This window comes from Vespa crabro, chromosome 8 (genome assembly GCF_910589235.1).
Source record: "Vespa crabro chromosome 8, iyVesCrab1.2, whole genome shotgun sequence".
Lineage (NCBI taxonomy): Eukaryota > Metazoa > Arthropoda > Insecta > Hymenoptera > Vespidae > Vespa > Vespa crabro.
In genome coordinates this window covers 3,381,732-3,399,231 of record NC_060962.1, presented here as the reverse complement: position 1 = coordinate 3,399,231, position 17,500 = coordinate 3,381,732, and the positions used below count along the sequence as shown (strand labels likewise).

The 17,500-nt window shown below is 32.1% G+C and overlaps 1 protein-coding gene across 7 annotated transcripts in view; it reads left to right on the top strand.

Annotated features, from left to right (window-relative positions):
* The window catches only part of LOC124425904 (venom dipeptidyl peptidase 4), a 276,649-nt gene that overhangs the window by 14,233 nt on the left and 244,916 nt on the right, over nucleotides 1-17,500 (top strand). For 3 of the 7 annotated variants that reach the window (XM_046966952.1, XM_046966943.1, XM_046966945.1), the window contains exon 1: nucleotides 15,547-15,746. The exons of 1 other annotated variant lie outside the window; for it this stretch is intronic. The gene's annotated coding sequence lies outside the window, so the exon portion shown is untranslated. Of the gene's footprint in view, nucleotides 1-15,496; nucleotides 15,522-15,546; nucleotides 15,747-15,864; nucleotides 15,932-17,500 lie in introns of those variants that run through there. 3 more of the 7 variants (XM_046966947.1, XM_046966946.1, XM_046966949.1) reach the window with 3 other exon arrangements.

Below are 17,500 nucleotides of genomic sequence, written 5' to 3'. Positions count from 1 at the left end.
GAATATTTTATTCATTTGTCGGAAGTTGATATCCGTTCGAAATTGTTCCCAATATCCGCGAAATATTTGTCGACTCGATTTCTTATCTCTTCGGAAAGAGAGACTTTCGGACAGTATCTACCGAACGAGCGAGGTTGCTATGCGTTTTCTTTTTTTTTTCTTTTTCCTTTTTTCTCGCTTCTTTTTTTCCTTTCCCCTGTTATGAAGAGCAGCGGAACGTGCACTATTTTCTAAGATTACCAAATGCTAAAGTAGTTGGTGCATTATTCAAAAGTGTTTTAGCTTCAAATCCGCTTTATCGATCTGCCGAAAGGGAATAATCTTCAAACGAAAGAAACCTGAGTGATTTTTATAAAGACGTCATTTTCATTTTACTTTATTTATTCTTTTGGAGGAAAAAAAATCCGTTCTATATTTCAAAACAAAAAAAAAAAAAAAAAGAAAAAAAGGAAAAAGAATTTTTAACGTCCAACGAAATATTTGTTATTGATAGCTTTTCTCTCTCACTTTCTTTCTCTCTGACTTGCGAGTCTCCAACGATAATAATAATTCTCATTATTAAATTGTAATTTTTGTTTTGCGATAGCGTAAGTTTATTTGATATTTTAGATTGCGTATGAAACAATTAGAGTGATAATGTTCATTGTGCATAGTGCACAAATTCGATTAAGTTAATTCGGAGACAGTTGCATCGGTACTTTTTTCGTTTGAAAGCTCATCGCGTATCTGCGATCAGCGTTAATCGTATTACGAACTCAAGAATTCATTTTAACAGATAATCTGCTCGAATGATTCCTTTTCAATTGACCGAAAGGTAAGATTTTATTTAAGAATGATTTCTTTCGACTCTGAGAGCTCGTTAAATTTTCTTTTTATCAAATCTTGAGATACACGTAGATAATATTTTTAAATTAAGCAAATAATTGATATAATATTTCACTTGATTAAAAATAGTTCTTTTTTATAAAATGTACGAAAAGTAATTACTCATTTACGTAATTACCTATTTAATAGATATATTTCTTGATTACGTAAAATCGCGTCTTAATGTTTAGAAGGACTTTGTAACTTGCATTATGGACCAGTTTCATCCATCACTCTGTCCTTTACGCTTTGACACACTCCTACGTCTCATTATTTTTAATGAGGTACGTTTGTAGAAAACCGTGCCGTCTAAAGAATTCTCTCTCTTTTCCTCGTTTTCTTTTTCTTTCTTTTTCTATCTCACAGTTCCTTCCCTGGTCTCCTCCACTCACTCTCTCACTCCATAAGATTTTCCAACACTACTACGATCGCGCCAAATTTATACATTTTTTCTTTTTCTTTTTTCCTTTTTTTTTCTCTCTATTTTTTTTCCCCATATTTCATAGATGCAAATAAAAACTAAAAAAATCGCTGATTAAAAACTGAATTATGTATATATATATATATTTATATATATATATTTAAAATGATATTTTATTGGATCACGTTTCGTTTTTGATAATAATCACACAAATCACGAATAGAAATTCAGATGAAATTCTATATAACTTTATTATCGACGTGATCACTATAGAACAGTAACAACGATGAGATCTCTTCTGTATTTCTCCTTCGAGAAGTGACGGACAATATCGGGATAATTACTTTGTAGTGTTGCAAGGTGTCACGAAAATATATTGATTTCAAAGAAGAGAGAAAAAGAAAGAGATAGATAAAGATAGAGATGGAGAGAGAGAGAGAGAGAGAGAGAGAGAGAGAAAATGAAAGGAATACATCAATTGAAATCATTGGCACGAAAATTAATTTTTTTTCTCTCTCTTTCTCTCTCTCTTTGTTCATCTGTCTCTCTCTTTTTATATCTTTCTTCCTCTTTCTTTTTTTCTCAAGCATAAAACTTTGATAATAAATTTGAACATATTTGAATATACATTCGCATCTCCTTTACAAGTATCTCTCCTTATTTAGACATTAGAAAGAGAGAACATTTAGGGAAAGGATAATTTATAGGGTGAAATTCACTGTGTATAATTTAAATATCGGGGTGTCGAAAGTTTCGCTTTTTATCCTCCCTTTCCCTTTTCTTTTTTTTTCGTGGATTTATCAAAAAAACATTTACAACCCTCGAAAGTCTCGTAAATCTTAAGACAAAGAAAAAAGAGAGAGTGAAAGAGAGAGAGGGAGAGAGAGAGAGAGAAAGAGAGGAAGAGAGAGACAAAAAGAGAAAGAGAGAAAGAGAGGAAGAGAGAGACAGAAAGAGAAAAAAGTAAGTCGACATAAGAATTCTCTAAAAGTTTTCACCTTCGTATCGGTTCCTTTCCCTACTGACTAGCATTCTTTACGTTCTACGACGATCTTAACGAAAGTTTTCTCATAAAACGCACCTCATTTCTTTCGTTTCGCAGATTTTTATGTCATGTGATTATATGAACCGATCCGAATACATTTTATATATAAAAATATATATATAAATATATATATATATATAAATATATATAGTCGTATGGAACTTTAGATAAAAATTACGAGAGACACGCGATGAAATTCCAAAGCACTTTTAGTATGCGAGATATGGTTATGAAACTCTGTGCAATTTGGGTGCACGTTGCGAATTGATTGTAAGAATGAATTCTTCTTTGAACCTGTTCATATTATTTGACGAAATTACTCGACTAATCGGGTTTGTTTACTATTTCTTTCTTTCGATTTTTTTTTTCTTTTCTCATCCTGTTCTCTAGTACTTTTTATTTTTATCGTATTTATTTTAATACTTTATTTTAATACTTGTGGGTATCTCGCACACGTATACATAGAAGTATGTATTTAAGTAATTTATTGTAACGTATATGTATTTGATGTAATTTATCTCATTTTTATTCGGATAATCTTGTAATTTTGTCGTGTACTTTTTTCTGGGTTCCTTTTTTTTTCTTTTTTTTCTTTTTTTTCTTTTTTTTTTTGTTAACTTACTTGACACTCAATAATATGTCAAGATGTTACGCAATTTCTCATAAAGCACTTTTGAATTTGAAAAGACTGGTGTCTTTTAATGAGGAGAGTCTGTTAATTGAAGTTTGAATTGCATAACAGTGGACGTTGCTTAGCGACAGGAGACTTAATCAATACGAAAAGAAACATTTCATATGATAATATCATTTCATAAATGTAAATACATATCTGCATATTTTATGTATAATGTATATGCATATACTTGCTTATGATTATCATATCTACTTATGTTGTTTTACATTGATTATATCTTAATCGAACGCACATAAATGAAAAATTATGTAATGAAAGCATATGTAAAGAACTAAAAAAGAAAGAAGAAAAAGACAAAGAAAAAAAAAAAGAAAAAACGAAAGAAATAGAAAAATAATAATTTCATAGGTTGTATAAATTTAAAACGATATTATGTTTGATTAATAAAATTTCTAATTTCGTCCAATTGCATGGAACCAGTCTCATACAAAATTTGAACCTAGAATCACAAGGAGAAATTTAAGGAACCTGCCCTCGTCTTCTCCGTTCGTTGGTTCACGGTTTTAAAATGAATATATCGTGTAATTTGAAAGGGAGCTAAGGGAATCCCGGTTACTTAAGTGGGTCTCGCGAGTGGTAGACGTATAGAATGAAAAGAGGGGTTGGAGAAATATCGGTAAGAGAGGTGGTAGACAGTAAGAAAATGAGTACATCAAAGGAAAGAAGGAAGAAGATTCCTGACCGAAGCGAAATTTCACGTTTTCGCAGCTACCTCCTCCTACTCCCCTCTCTCTCTCTCTTCTCTCTTTCGTTTTCGCTCACGTTTCTTTACACGCTTTAGAGTCAGCGATTTTACGAGACGGGAGGTAGATTGGTGCGATATTGCGAGAACGGGCTTTTATGATGTCTCTCTCTCTCTCTCTCTCTCTCTCTCTCTCTCTCTCTTTCTTTGTCTGTCTCTCTTTTGTCTTTTTCTCAAGATTATATTTTATTTTAATAACCATATAAAACGTCCAATCTTTGCTCGTCGTTATAGATCGTTTTTGATGACGATTAAAAATAAAAAAAAGGAAAAGAAAGAGAAACGAGAAAAGAAAATTACGGTAAGAATAGTCGAGATTTATCTTTTTTTTTTTTCTTTTTTATCCTAATAGAAATTATTTTTGATGATTATTTATTGTTTTCGAAAGCTCATCTATTATTCGGATTAAATAATAAAATATTAATAAAATTTTATTTTATTCCTTTCTACGACTCACTCTCTCTCTCTCTCCCTGCCTTCCTATTTTAATCCATATACATTCGTTAGAAATATCAATTTGTATTTAAATTCACACCTTTTGAGCATGAAAGACGTCTGGATTTTTGTATCCTATATTCGTGAGCGTTTAAATGCGTTCTTTGAGGCGATGTTAATTTGGATTTCGGGCTATTAAATAGAAAGCGTAAGTTTCAGTAAGCATTTACAATTGGAATGTATAGCCGTAAGTTACGACGATAGAATAAATCTTCGCTTGTGCATAAGCAGTTTTCATTGATTTAACGGATATTGTATAGATTTAACAGGATTTAATAAATACTTTGAAAAGTATAATAATATATTATATTGTGTGTGGATATCATGTAAGTACATTACGATTTATGATTAAATGTGCCTTATTGTTCGGTGGAATTTATTTTCAAATTTATTAAATTTAAACTGTTCTCTTTATATAATGGATATCTATAGAATTTTGTTTTTTTTTGTTTTTTGTTTTTGTTTTATTTTTTTTTTTATTCTTAATACTCTTGCCTTAACTATTTCAAGATTGGTTTATCCTCGTGAGGTTAATCCTCGTTGTATATACGTGTATATGTGTTTACGCGGGTGCGCGTTTGTATTTTTTTCTTTTCTTTTCTTTTTTTCTCTCTTTGAACAAAATAATAGTTGGATGATAAATGCAAAATTTTCTTTACTAGATCCTAAATGATACGCGTGTCAGCCGGTCGTAGTTCTGAAGAGAGGCGTATGTTGTACATATCTGCGTGTGTGCACTACTATATTTCGATATTCTCAGCACGAACGAAAGCTTATTGCACACAATTTTATATGAAAGCGTAGAAAACGTGGGAAGCAGACCTTATGGCAGGACCGCTTTTCGTAACTCACATTCCTCTTCTCGAAGGTTGCATCAAACTCTCCTTCTCTCTGCTCCCCTCTCTCTCTCTCTCTCTCCCCCTCCATCTCTCTCTTTCTTTCTCGTGAACTGATGTTCTGTTTACATTGGAAGACTTTTTCTTACAAGGGTACATCAGCAGCACGCGCAGCTTCCAAATTTCGCTCGAAGGATTTCCTCTTTTTCCTTCTTGAACCTCGAACTTCCCACTTTTTTTTTTTTTTTTTTTTTTTTTTTTTTTTTTTTTTTTTTTTTTTTTTTTCGTTACTTCCTAAGGAAAGTACCTTCTTTGGAAAAAATTTATTCACGATTTTTCTGACGTTCTAACATCAGCTTTTAAGACGCTCTCCGTTGGTAAGTCACGTTGAGGAAAATAAAGTAACGACTTAAAGTAATGACGTTGTTGTTTGCATTGCGATTATTACGAGAAAACGTGAGAGAAAAATATTTTTGTGTTTTTCTTTCTTCTTCTTCTTTTTTTTTTCTTTTTTTTTTGTTACAGACATTTTTATATACATACGTATATGTACATGTTTGACGAATTAACATTTTTATTTTGTTTATTATCAGCCAACTTCGTTCACTTTGTTGAAGAGAAATATTTCAAGATTTATTGTTATTCTGACGAGACAAGTATTTACCCTATCTTTATTTTGAAACGAAGAACGAGGCATTAGATATTCTATGTAAGCATTTTATCTAATGAGTGTTGCAAATTTTCGCTTGTTTTTCATTTACTTTTTTCTTCTCTTTCTCTCTCTCTCTCTTTCTCTCTTCCCTTTTATTCTTTTCTTTGTATCGTCGTTTTCATCCGTTTGCTCTTCAAACAAACTCGACTTTTCGTTCGGTGCTTGTACAAGGCAAAAAGAGGGATGTTATCGATCTAAGTGTAGAGTCGGCAACGGTTGCTTTTAAATGGGAATAATGGAAAATATTAGCATCCAAATAATAATTTAGTTACATCCTATATCAAAAGTTTTTATGGACATCTTGAGTCTTTTAATTGCGTTTCTTTTCTATTCTTCTTTTTTTTTTTTGTAATTAATTTTTGTAGAAAATATTTCTTTGAAAATATTTCATTTCTTTCTTGAATAATTTTTGTAGATTTGTTTTATAAGATTTTATATGAAAGAGGTGGATGTATAAATATGGACAAAAAACATGAACCATATTTTTAAATCTTTCTCTCCCCTAGAACTGTCACACAGTGGATTATCGGATATAATTCTAGTATGACAGGTGAGAGTTCCATCACGGAACATTAAGTGTCCACTCTGTCCGTGATTTCGGTTTTTATTGTACATTGAATTGTTGACGTTTGATTATTCTCATTGGTATATTTAATAATTCAACTCCCACGTGTCCAGTCCCTGTCAAACGCATTGCGTTTCACGACGAACGGAGATCGCTATCTAAATGGCTGGCTCATTTAATTAGCAAAACTTAACGAGATCGATCGAGTGATCATTATTATTTTCCTTCTTTTTCCTTTTTTTCTTTTTTTTTACTTAATAACAATGAAAATTTTAATGAGTATTATTTTCCAGTTCTCTCGTCTTTCACTAGAGAAAAAAATATAATAATTTGTTTCATGAAACAAAATATCAAATTTATTATTTTTAAGGTATTTATTTAGAATTATCGTGAGACCCTATTGTGTACACTTTTACACAAACATGAATATAAACATTTTTAAATTAAATGCGAAAAATTTGTATATTTATCACTCGAAATAACATATTCCGAATGAACGAACATCAATAAAATTGTGTGTGTGTGTGTTTTTTTTTATTTTCATTCGTATCGTTCGTTGTCATTAAAATCAGGTTAAACATGCACAAAATACGATTTATCGAAAGCAACAGTAAAGTAAATAAAATATTTAACAAGATAATCAGCCGAGAGAGATATAAATTAAATTACGTAGATAATTGAGATTCGTAAATTAAAAATAGAATGATTTTTTAATTTTCATTACAAAAATAGACAGATTGAATATAAAGTTAATTATATTTTTTAAATTAAATCTTTTTTCTTTCCTTCTTTCTGTCTTCTTTCCTTTTTATATTTTGTATGTCTTTTTTTTGTTTTTTTAATTTTATTTAACGATATTTATATAAACTTTAGTTAATATTCTCCCGGTAATTCACTTTTCCACTTGATGAGTTTAGAATAATAAGATCTCTCATCCCGATTCTTTCATGTCTTTTCATTAAAATATTCAATTAGAATTCCCTCGTTCTCAAGAGAACACTAATTCTTCTAGGTGAATATATAAGAGTACCGTTATAAGAATTATAACTAAATGAAACGTATTACAATTCCCAAGGTTTTTAAACAGAACTATATACGAAATAGATTTCTTTTCAATAAAACAGCACTTGGATATTCAATACTCGTGAAATTTTCTTAAGTAAAAAATGTAAACATGGTACATACATGCATACATGCATACATATATACATATATACATACATGCATACATGCATACATATATACATATATACATACATACATAAATACATATATATATATATATATATATACATACATACATACATACATATATTTATACAAACGTAAGAACGAGTAGCGAAAACATCGTTGTGCACAGCTGTTTATTTGCGAATCGTCCGCTAATAAACGCCCGGTATATGATTACCATAGGATTTTCTCATATCAGATATTCCCCTTTAATATTGTGCCTGCCCCTAAATGTGCGGGGCATGAATACAAACGTCCATATTCGTGACATTATTCGGTGCATTGAAAAGAGGCAAGCGGACTATAAAAAAAAGACCAAAAAAAGAAAAAACAGGACAAAAGAAAAGAAAAAAAAGAAGAGAAAGAAAAGACCTTTTCTTTTTTGAAGTACGACGAAATGCGAGAAAAGTAAAGAAAGAGTAAGATAAGACTGTGGGGAGGAAGCATATTTTCAAGCAAGTTGTATAACAAAATGGTATTCTTTCTTACTTTTTTTTCTTCTTTTTTTTTTTAAATTCTGCGAAGAGCAAATGCAAGAGAGAGAGAGAGAGAGAGAGAGAGAGAGAGAGAGAGAGAGAGAGAGAGAGAGAGAGAGAGAGAGAGAGAGAGCAATATCCCACTTGAAGACATTTTCTTCATTCTCGTGTAGTCACGGTGTAAACCGGTGAAAGATGTTAATAAGGTTGAAATGGAGCCCCTCTCCGAACATCTCGTAGCAGCAGAGCGGTCTCATCGGTGCCGTAAGGGGATGAAGAAAACGAGGTGGGGCGCGCGAATAGCAATCTAGTAGGCGTGCTAGGTGGTAATTCACTATCCTGAGGGTAAAGTCAAGAATTTCACCTAGCTAAGCTGCTGCTGCTGGCTGCTGCTGTTGCTGTTAGCATTGCTTCTGCTGCTAGCGTTGCAGCTATTGTTGTTGCTGCTAGTCTTGCTGCTGTTACTATTGCTGCTTTTGCTGTTGCTGTTGCTACTGCTTTTGCTTTTGCTGCTTCTGCTGCTGCTATTGCTGGTAGTGGTAGTGGTGGTGGTGGTAGTGGTGTTACTGCTTCTGCTTTGCCTTCCCTTTTGACGACGACCTTTTCCCTCAGGCTGTTTGGCTCATTTGCCGCCCGACTTGTGCGCGTGAACCTTTTGACGTATCCTTGCTTGCGTCTTACAACTCTTTTCCACGTCGCCGTGCTCATTTATTGACTCTACCCTCTTTTCTCTCTTTCTCTCTTTTTCTCTCATCCTTCTTCTTCTTCTTTCTCTTCTTCGTACTCTTTCTATTTCCCTTTCCAGTTCCTGGTTCTTGCCTTGTTTTAATCAAGCTTCACTTGGCAAACGTCTTTATTACGTTTAGATAGGGATACCTAGGCCGGATAACACGTTAGTGTTTAGAAGGTTTACAAGTTAATTACTAGTCTATGACAGTTATAAGATGTTCATACTTTTTCTTTTTTCTTTTTTTTTTTCTTTCCTTTTCTTTTCCTTCTTTTTATTCTTATTTTTTAATTGATCCATACTAATATTTTTGTGAAAGTTAAAGATTTTTCTTTGGCATCTTTTTTGTTTTTCTTTTTTTTTTGTTTTTGTTTTGGGACGGGGTAGAGTGAGGATATAGCTATATATACGTGAGTTCAAAATTCGACAAAGTTATAAAAAAATGTTTAAATAACTTTAAACTATGTTTAAGATAGAAATGTGTCAATTGCAATTTTGTTTTTCTATTTCTTCCTTTTTTCTTTTTCCCTTTTTTTTTTTACGTCGCGGAACGTTATCCTTTTCCCTTTTCGTTATAATTACATTTATTGTTTTTTTACAAGATATTTCGTTAAACGAGAGAAGATGGAGAGTTAAGATTCGTCAAACTTCAAAGGTGTCGGATACTTTTCGAATTTTTCTTACGGTCATAAAGGGATGGTTCCCATGGAAACCTCTTGCGATAATGCGATCTTACCGTGGCTATTACTTACTGTCTTTTACTTTTTTATTAGCCATTATTTTCTTTTTATACTTCGGCCTCGGATTACGAGAAGTTTATGTCTTGGTAAAAAAAAAAAGATAAAAAAAAAAGAAAAAAACAAGGATAGGATTAAGAACGTGTCCTTTCTTTCTTTTTTAAAAAAAGAGAAAACTTTTAAATTAAATATACCACAGTTCATAATCGATCTGAACAAAATTTTTAGGTATATAAGAATAAATGAAAAATAAATATTTTTAAATATAATCGGTTGAACGGGTCCGTTTTGACGAGATCACAGTTTGCCTACGGATATACCAAATTAACGATAATATAGGGTATAATATTTGCTTTTTCTTATGTATACCAAATTTCCATGTAAATCGATTTTTGAAACGACCAATAAATACATTGATTTTGATACATAAAGTAATCCCGCAATAATGATTAAATCTAATTAACAAATGTGGCATGTACCTAGAGATGTATACAAAGGACAAATTTTCTTTTTTTTTTTTTTATTCTTCCAAAGAAAATAATTAGGATATATTTGGAAAAGTAATTTATTTCGATAAAATTTGACAAATCGTTCGTTTCTTCGAAGAACGAAAAGTGTTGCGAAAGTTTCTTTATTCGAAACGACTTTATCCCGATACATTGTCCAACTTTAGATTATTTCAACAGTGATCAATAGGTTCGACGTTAAGAAAATTCAGAATCGTGACAGCGATTTGTCTTCGACTTCGAGAAGCGAATTGTAGATTTTCTCCTTTCCTTCTTTTCCTCTGACACCGAATTTCGTAGTACACAGAGTATTTCGAAATCAAGGAGAAACAAAGTTTTCGCGTTTCGAGAGGACTTTCATTGTATAACTTATTCAATGAAAGCTGGGAAGCACGTTTCAGTTCACGTTAGTAGTATATACTATAGAAATTCTCGAAGCGTTCGTGTACTGTTGAAATAAATCGAAATGGCGACATGTGGATTGTAATTAGAGGAAAAGAGAGAGAGAGAGAGAGAGAGAGAGAGAGAGAGAGAGAGAGAGAGAGAGAGAGAGAGAAAGAGAGAGAGAGTTTCGGCTATACTATAATATCAATTTTCTTTTTTTCTATTATATATAGTATTTAATTAACTCATTGAGTATCGAATCGATTTTAAACGAATCGATGTATTCATCCAATAATCCTTTATAATTTTGTTATTTTTTTATTTTAAATAATAGATAAAGAAAACTTTATTGTCACAATTTTCTTATTAAACGCTTTACTCTCTTACACGTTAAAGTATATTTTCTTCAATCTTTACAAACAGTTAAATAATTATTATTATTTATTTTATAATTCGCAACTCAATCGATTAATTGTTGAAAGAATACAAATCACATTGTTACGTATAGACAATTATTTAAACATTCTCGATATTCTTTCTAGTGTTTCCGTGTCGAAAATGAAAAGAACACGTCTATATCTCTCGTGATACTTTATTTCAGTACGATGAGGATTTTTTCGAATCGTTATAAAGTAAGGAGCTCTATATTTGAAGAGATTTTCTTTTCTTTATTATTTCTGTTTCTTTTTTTTCTTTCTTTCTTTCTTTCTTTCTTTTTTTTTTTTTTTAATTCTAATAGCGGTCGCCAAATCGCTTAGCGAACGAAGGAAACATTTCCGTTTCCTTTCCTTTTTCCTCTATGGTCCATCAATCGTCTTTTTCGCTGGCTATGTTATATCCTCCTACGGATCGTAGACGGGTACGGGATTCGTCCACGTAATCACAAGTTCAATCCACCTCGTAACTTCCTTTCGCGGAGTGTAATTTCCAGGTCCTTAAACGGTTCCCTCTATCTCTCTTTCTCTCTCTCTCTCTCTCTTCATAAGCTCTTTTCCTTTTTCTATTTCTTCGACTTACTCGTACCTTTTCCCCCAACCTTCACCGTTATTCTCATCTTCTTTCTTTTTTTTTTTTTTTTTTTTTTATTTAAACGATTTCAAATCACGTTAACGCGTACCCGCGACTCCGACTGATGAATACCCAAGATTAAGGTAGTACGCTTAATCCTTAAGATTGCGTTTAAATTTATCCGTAATAGTTTGTCCAAAGAGTGTTTCTCTTGCTGTCAATCTTACGAGAGAATTTTTGGATGGTTGTTAAGAATCAAGGAGTCAGATTTTCAGTTTCAACAATAAGAGATCTTAAATCTTGAAATCTCACTGACTTAACGACATCCTGTCTTGCTGGAAAAAAAACATCTTCCTTTCTTTTTCTCTTTTTTTCATTTATCTTCTTTATCCTTTTTATTTTCTTTTCCTACATAAATAATACTTGGAATATTGATATTATCTCTATTTGTTACGTCGTTTCATTAGATGTTTTGAAAAAAAAAATGAGATATATATATATATATATATATATATGTATGTATATGTATCTGTGTGTATTAGACCAATTACTTGCCAAAGGAAACGAGTTTGCGACGAGCTTGCGTGCGGGATACTATAATCAGATAATATATAATCGTCAGGTGACATGATCGTTAGGATTTCGTAATCATTCGTAATCAACGTACAATTACATCTATTTAATAAAAATAATAATACAGATTATTTTGATATCGACATTAATGTATTTGTGAAATGTTATTTTGCCTTTTTTCTTTACTACTATTTTATATAGTAAATATTTATTTGTATAATATATATATATATATATATATATAAGAATTTTTGGTTTTATTATAATATATCGCGAAAAAGAAATAATTCGATCATTTTTATTCATTTAAGAGAACTATCTTACAATTCAAAAGATCTTTTCTTCTTTCTTTCTTTCTTTTTTCTCTCTCTCTCTCTTTTTTTTTTTTTTTTTTTTTTATAGAAAAAAGATTCGATATCTTCACTGCCAGGCTTTTTCTTTTTTTGTTCTTCTTCCTCCCTCTTTCTCTCTTTTTTCCTTTTTTTTTTTAACGAAGTCCTTCGCGCTCCCAGCATGGTTTCTCGGTGAATCATTGCATTCTGTTTGCCAAATTCCTGTAAATACATACCTACATAGGTCTTTTTCCTTCTCTCCTCTCCCTTCCTTATCTTTTTGGATGAAATTTAGCGAGAAAAAGCAACCGTTTTTCTTCTCTAACGTTAACGTACATATATATTCACACATATCCACGTACATACATACATATTATATATATATATATATATATATATATATATATATATGTATATGTATATCTAGCTATCTACGTATCGTTGGCATTCGTAGCTTATCGATAAAACCTTCGGCCAAAGGGGGGATGTCTGCAAATTCACGACTATTCCGTACGTAGCGATAATTTATTACATCAGTGACGCCGGTTAGATTTACTAACACTCATTGTCACTTTTTCGACTCGTTTGGACATGGATTTCTTACTTATGTAACTTTACCGATTGAAAGATCAATGTTAAAAGAGATAAAATAGAAAATGATAAACCGTAGTATAAGTTTTTTCTTTTTTTTTGGAACGGATGATTAAAAAAAAAAAAGAAAAAAAAAAAGAAAAAAATATTAGCATGTTTCTTTAAACGTGTTGTTTCATTATATTAGGGGGACCGGAAAGTAATGTCGCTTTCTTAAATTAAATTCGAACGAATAAATTTTTAACGAGTTTTTATTTTTAATCACAATCAAATATCGACATGCGCAGAAACGATATTACTTTCCGGTCCCTCTAATATATATATATATATCTGTAGTGAATATTGAGAAAAATTAAATGATCCTAAAAAAAGTATGCGGTTGACGAGTTAAAAAGATTATTAGAGTTATGTCCTTTAAATATTGTATCAATATTTCGTCAGATATTTTCAAATATTCGATCAGTTGAACTACGTTGTTGAATAATAACAATAGATCGAATAATGTTCATTCGTATCGTCGATATACGAAAACATTCGATGATATCTGATGAAAAATAATGAAAAAAAAAAATTGAAAAACCTGATGGAAAATGATCAAATCTTCTTTTTTTTTTGTTTTTCCTTTTTTACTCTTTTAAATTTGCTTAAAAATTATCGAATTTATTTTTCGTTAATATCGAGAATGTACCTATTATTCGGGAGAACGGTATAGGAATATTTTAGGAAGCCATTGTATATACTATGTACCAGAAAATATCAAGTAGTGGAGTTCATTCGAAACGTAAAGTACGCATCGTGAAATCTTATTACAAACCTCAGCGAGTTACGAGTACGCGAGTCATTGTCAACGAAGGTAAAGAAGGAGTAGAGGTAGGAGGAGTAGGAGTAGGAGATGGAGTAGGAGGAAGAGGATGAAGAAGAAGAAGAGAAGAAGGAGGAGGAGGAGGAGGAGGAGGAGTAGGTGAAACAGGAATGAAAGGAGGTTGAGAGGGAGGCGAAGGAGGAGTTGACTTTGTAAAGCCCCACGGGCACTTTATCGTGGCGTCTTACTGCCGTTTACATAATATACATATACACATACATACATATATATATACATAAATACATATGTTGTCCCTTCCTACGGCTATAAGTTTCATAAACACGTAGTTTTATGCGTAATAAAATGCTAAAAGTGAGTACGTAGTTAATCTCGCAATTTTTTCTTTTTTTTCTTTTTTTTTTTTTTTTTTTTTTTAACAAAATTATTCGACAATAACTATGAACGAGTGGGCGCGTGGACTAATGCACATGCGCGAATAAAATCAGGCGAAGTTTACGCGAAACATTTTGATTCGATGCTGTGTCACTACATTACCATATTATTGGACAGTTTCACGGTGGGATTCATACGCGCACTAATTTCATTAATATGCGTTATTTCAATGATATACATAACATATGTTATATATATATCTATATATATATATATATGTATATATATGTCATATGTAATATTCCAACACTGTTTCACTTTAAATCATTTTTCTATAATTACGCCGAGAATTTTTCAGAATTTATTGAAAAATACAAAATACAAAACTAAATCCATCAAAAATCTTTTTGATCAACAATTGATTGACATATTAATACACTTTATAGATTCGTATATTTTGTTGAAATATCTTCAAAATAAAAATATAAAAGAAAAAAGAAACATCAATCCTAGGAATAAATATCATTTCCATAATGATCTTCTATGTGATGACAATTGAATCAAATGAGAATTTTTAAATGCAAGTGTGAGATTTTACAAATTATATTGTATCAATCATGACACATTAGGATAGACACGAGGAAGACATTAGTTGGATAATGAAAGATAATTGGATGGAAACTACTGTGTTGGATCATCGTAATGGAGTATCCTTGAAGGTCAGTCTAGTCCTAAGAGATTCTCGAATCTCCGATCAACCATGAACGTTTGTTTAGGAGAATCCTTTCATTGCTTCGCGACGTTTCTCTCTCTCTCTTTCTTCCTTTCTCTCTCTCTCTCTCTCTCTCTCTCTCTCTCTCTCTCTCTCTCTCTCTCTCTCTCTCTCTCTCTCTCTCTCTTTTACTCCTTCCTCCTTCTTAGGTAGTCTCGTCTTCGTTTCCTCTACTCGAGTGGCCAACCAAGCGGTCGACGTGTAAGGCTTCGTCGTCGAGGTACATTCAACAGGTATCTACACGACCGATGAGCTCGTGCAACCTCCCATTCTCTCCCTTTCCCTTCCCTCCCTTTCTCCCTCTTTGACTCTCTGTCTCTCTTTCTCTCTTTCTCTTTCTCGTTCACTCTCCCTCTCCCTTTCTCTTACTCTCTCCCTTTCTCTCTCGCGCTTTCTGTCTCTCTTTCTCTCTTTCTCTCTCTTTTCGTTCAACCCTCTCTTCAGGCTCTATAGCATACTCCCCCACTCAAACAGACTAGCACTGATCCGCGCTCTCGGTCCAAGGACGCTTGCGTCGGCAAGGTAGACATCGCTATTTCGACTTGAACCAACCATTTCTCGGCAGTACGCCGTCGACCGTCGTAGGTGTTCGGTCTATTTGTCGATGGTATTTACGGTCCGATATTTTTCTTCTAATTTATCGTGATATAAGAACTTAAAAAGAGTGAACGAAGATATATATATATATATATATATATATATATACATACGTATATATATATATATATATATACACATATAAGAAAGCTGTGGTGCGTTTTAAATGATATACGAATAAATTAGAGTTGTTTGCTTTGATAGAGTCAGTAGTGAAAGGAGGAAAGAAAATTATTCGAGAAAGGTGAGAGAAAGAAAGAGAGAGAGAGAGAGAGAAAGAGAGAAAGAGAGAGAGGGAGAAAAAGAGGAGGTTAAAGAGATAAAAAGATATAATAAAAAAGAGGTTGCTTCGGTTTCTGCAGATCGCATCCAACATTTTTTGCTGTTTCCTACGAGGATATCAATTCATTCTCTTGAAGAGTTTTTTTGGTAAGAGAAAACAAAACTTCCTTCTCGATTCTTTCTTCTTTTTCTTTGTTCTTTGTTTTCTCTTTTCAACCTCGTAATCCGATTGGCTTGTAGAAACTCTAACTTATAGTAAATCTCATGGTATTTCCGATAAAAGTGAGTGTTAGGAAGAAGTATAGAAGAATGGATCTTTACTTTCGTTTTCGTTAGAATGAAAGTACGTACGATGGAAAGGGAAATTAGATATCGTCGACTGTTACCATATAATTCTAATTCATGCACAAAGAAAGAAAATTTGAATATATTGTAAAACGATTTTTTACATGCGATTTATAGTAAAGTCAATAAGTTTTCAAGGAAATTGGTTTGTTAAAATTGAACCGACGACAAATTTCGGCCGAAGAGAGAAACTTTGATAGACTAATGCATCGAATGTAAACTTGAAGTATCACTTTGTTTGCTTTCGTTAAGTGTGCATGGTGAATTTTGATTTAGTCGATGCGTTAAGGCATCGTCTCTCTTGATTGGCTTCTTTGTCGTTGGCGAACGTGCTCCCGCGCTTTCGTCGAAGTATATTGACAGCGAAAGATGTGTGTGCACATTCGGTTCAAAGAAAAAATTCTGTTGATTTAATTAATTGTTCGTCCTTAAGTTTTCAGTATCATATTTAATAGGTTTTTTTTCCTTCTTTTCTTTTTTCTTTCCTTTTTTTTTTTTTACGTGAAAGCATAAATTTATAAAATACATTACAACGTAACATAGACATCGTCATCGCATTTCTATAGTAAAAATAAAAAAGGACGAGACAGATAGAAAAAGTTTACGATGTCGCACTAATTAAAAAGAGTTAATAATTTAAAATGATACGTTCCCGTTTTACTTTTTCTTTTTTTAATTCTTTTCTTTCCTTCTTTCCTTTTTTCTTTTTTTCCTGAAGTTCCAACAATTTATTTACAAATTTTCTTCGGATTTTCATGATGTAACTCAACAGTCTTAACTTGATTAATTTATAACGAAACAAAGTTCGTGTATAAAGTGCTTTAAACTCGATCGCGACTTAGACAGGAATTAGAATTCCAGTGATGGTACATTGGAAAATATATATATATATATATTTACGAAGATAGTTCAGTGTTAGTGAGTTACGGGAAAATCGTTCGAGATTAATGATAAGTGGTTGACGCGTGGGATCCATGGAAATGAAATTTTGTATGATACGTCGAAGAATTCGGTCATGTTATTCGAAATAGATCGATTAGAGTTTGTGCTGTAATGTCGTCATTCGTTTATACGCGTGTATAATTGAAAAAAACAAAATTATGGAATACCAAGAGAAAGAAGATACTTATGTTTGGAAAATTTCTCTCTCTCTCTCTCTCTCTCTCTCTCACATTCTTCTGTTTTCTTTCTTTCTTTTTTTTTTTGTTCATTCGACTCTCGATCGAATATCGATTCGAGGAGTATAAAGAGTCCTCTTGGTTCTCGAGATATTTTGTCGAGTTGCCTCGCATGGAACTGATTTTCGAAGGGAGCTATTTTTCTTTTCACAAAATTCACTCAACCGCGGCACGGATAATCGATCGACGGTCA